The 2,977-nt window shown below is 49.4% G+C and overlaps 1 non-coding gene across 1 annotated transcript; it reads right to left on the reverse strand.

Annotated features, from left to right (window-relative positions):
* Positions 1 to 1,075: 1,075 nt before the first annotated feature.
* Positions 1,076 to 1,150, reverse strand: Trnal-caa (transfer RNA leucine (anticodon CAA)). Its single transcript has one exon. It is a non-coding gene; the product is annotated as a tRNA-Leu (tRNA).
* Between the last annotated feature and the right edge of the window lie 1,827 nt (positions 1,151 to 2,977).

Raw genomic sequence — 2,977 nt, forward strand, 5'->3', positions numbered from 1 at the left:
GATACTCACTTCTAAACGCATACTACGTCTTCACTGCAGAAGCCACGGAAATGTCACAAGTGGACAAGTCAGCACTACGAAATATTTCTATCTCCCGCGTCACGCGCAAACTGCTCAACTCTCTCCAAGTATTTCCTGCGACCGTCCGTTACACCTTCCCGTCCAGCACTCCCTCATGTCCTGTGTGACCAGATGATCCTCCCCCACTTCCATACGGTCTCTCCATTGACTTCGGTAGTCGCCTATCGTAGTAGCGGGCGCTGTGATTGGCTAGAGTGCTCCCACCCTGTCTCCAAGCCAACGCACACTCACAAACGTATTGAAACACATAAGAAATACTGGATTTACATTTAAATAACTAGAAATTAAATAAATATTCCTACGGCTGTTCCATAAACACGGTCTAACATACATTATTAAATACATAAACAGATTAAATAAACATATAACAAAGAAATAGAAGCAAAAGTAGGCCAGTAGCCTAATCCCTCTGCACTTTCTAAAACTCAGTAACTATTTGACCAATTTCTCCATGAGTGGTATATATGGGATATAAACAGAGACACAGATAAATAAATGTATTTATAAGCATGCTGCTACTGTGGAGTACTTAGGGCCTGACGTGATCAATAGTAATTGGCCACTTTGACGTCCAATAACTCATGTACTATTCAAATTACATGCCTGTAATTCAATTTAAGTTTACACTAATATAATGAATTTTCCACTCTACAGCGGAGTGTGCGCTGATATGAAACTACCAGACAGATTAAAACGGTGTGCCGGACGGAGACTCGAACTCGGGACCTTTGCCTTTTGCGGGCAAATGCTCTACCAACTGAGCTACCCAAGCACGACTCACGCCCTGTGCTCACAGCTTCAATTCCACCAGTACCTCGTCTCCTACCTTCCAAACTTCACAGAACCTGCGAACCTTGTAGAACTAGCACTCCTGGAAGAAAGGATATTGCGGAGACATGGCTTAGCCACAGCCTGGGGGATGTTTATAGAATGAAATTTCCACTCTACAGCGAAGTGTGCGCTGATATGAAACTTCCTGGCAGATTAAAACGGTGTGCCGGACCGAGACTCGAACTCGGGACCTTTGCCTTTTGCGGGCAAGTGCTCTACCAACTGAGCTACCCAAGCACGACTCACGCCCCGTCCTCACAGTTTTAATTCCGCCAGTACCTCGTCTCCTACCTTCCAAACTTCACAGAAGCTCTCCTGTGAACCTTGCAGAACTAGCACTCCTGGATGAAAGGATATTGCGGAGACATGGCTTAGCCACATACTGGGGCTGTTTATATTTCAAAAAAATTATGTATAATTATTTCAATTAATGTCTTAGTCAGGAATAGTAATATAAAAAGAGTTTTTGTGTTGTGTCGTTTTCCATAGGGGCTGGGATTTTGAGTTGATTATGGGGATACCACATACATGATTACTCGTGAGTACCTCCAGGGTTTCAGAAGAAGACTGCGCAAAAAGTGCTGAAAACGAACACACATCAGTGGACAGACCATCTCTCAAAGTTCGTAATTCGCAATACAGATGTTCAGTATGGGCTTCGTTTGTGATATGGCAAGCGCCATTTCGCTTGTGCAAGTCGTTGACACGATGTGTCCAGGAAGGCGCGAAGGCAGCCCGCCCTGCGAATCTGGTAGTTGGATTACCTATCTTTATGTGGGAACTAATGTCAAAATGGTTCAAATGGCTCTGAGCACTATGGGACTTAACTTCTGGCGTCATCAGTCCCGTAGAACTTAGAACTACTTAAACCTAACTAACTTAAGGACATCACACACATCCATGCCGGAGGCAGGATTCGAACCTGCCACTGTAGCGGTCCCTCGGCTCCAGACTGTAGCGCCTAGAACCGCACGGCCACTCAGGCCGGCAACTACACTCCTGGAAATTGAAATAAGAACACCGTGAATTCATTGTCCCAGGAAGGGGAAACTTTATTGACACATTCCTGGGGTCAGATACATCACATGATCACATTGACAGAACCACAGGCACATAGACACAGGTAACAGAGCATGCACAATGTCGGCACTAGTACAGTGTATATCCACCTTTCGCAGCAATGCAGGCTGCTATCCTCCCATGGAGACGATCGTAGAGATGCTGGATGTAGTCCTGTGGAACGGCTTGCCATGCCATTTCCACCTGGCGCCTCAGTTGGACCAGCGTTCGTGCCGGACGTGCAGACCGCGTGAGACGACGCTTCATCCAGTCCCAAACATGCTCAATGGGGGACAGATCCGGAGATCTTGCTGGCCAGGGTAGTTGACTTACACCTTCTAGAGCACGTTGGGTGGCACGGGATACATGCGGACGTGCATTGTCCTGTTGGAACAGCAAGTTCCCTTGCCGGTCTAGGAATGGTAGAACGATGGGTTCGATGACGGTTTGGATGTACCGTGCACTATTCAGTGTCCCCTCGACGATCACCAGTGGTGTACGGCCAGTGTAGGAGATCGCTCCCCACACCATGATGCCGGGTGTAGGCCCTGTGTGCCTCGGTCGTATGCAGTCCTGATTGTGGCGCTCACCTGCACGGCGCCAAACACGCATACGACCATCATTGGCACCAAGGCAGAAGCGACTCTCATCGCTGAAGACGACACGTCTCCATTCGTCCCTCCATTCACGCCTGTCGCGACACCACTGGAGGCGGGCTGCACGATGTTGGGGCGTGAGCGGAAGACGGCCTAACGGTGTGCGGGACCGTAGCCCAGCTTCATGGAGACGGTTGCGAATGGTCCTCGCCGATACCCCAGGAGCAACAGTGTCCCTAATTTGCTGGGAAGTGGCGGTGCGGTCCCCTACGGCACTGCGTAGGATCCTACGGTCTTGGCGTGCATCCGTGCGTCGCTGCGGTCCGGTCCCAGGTCGACGGGCACGTGCACCTTCCGCCGACCACTGGCGACAACATCGATCTACTGTGGAGACCTCACGCCCCACGTGT

Source organism: Schistocerca nitens, chromosome 2, assembly GCF_023898315.1.
Source record: "Schistocerca nitens isolate TAMUIC-IGC-003100 chromosome 2, iqSchNite1.1, whole genome shotgun sequence".
Classification (NCBI taxonomy): Eukaryota; Metazoa; Arthropoda; class Insecta; order Orthoptera; family Acrididae; genus Schistocerca; species Schistocerca nitens.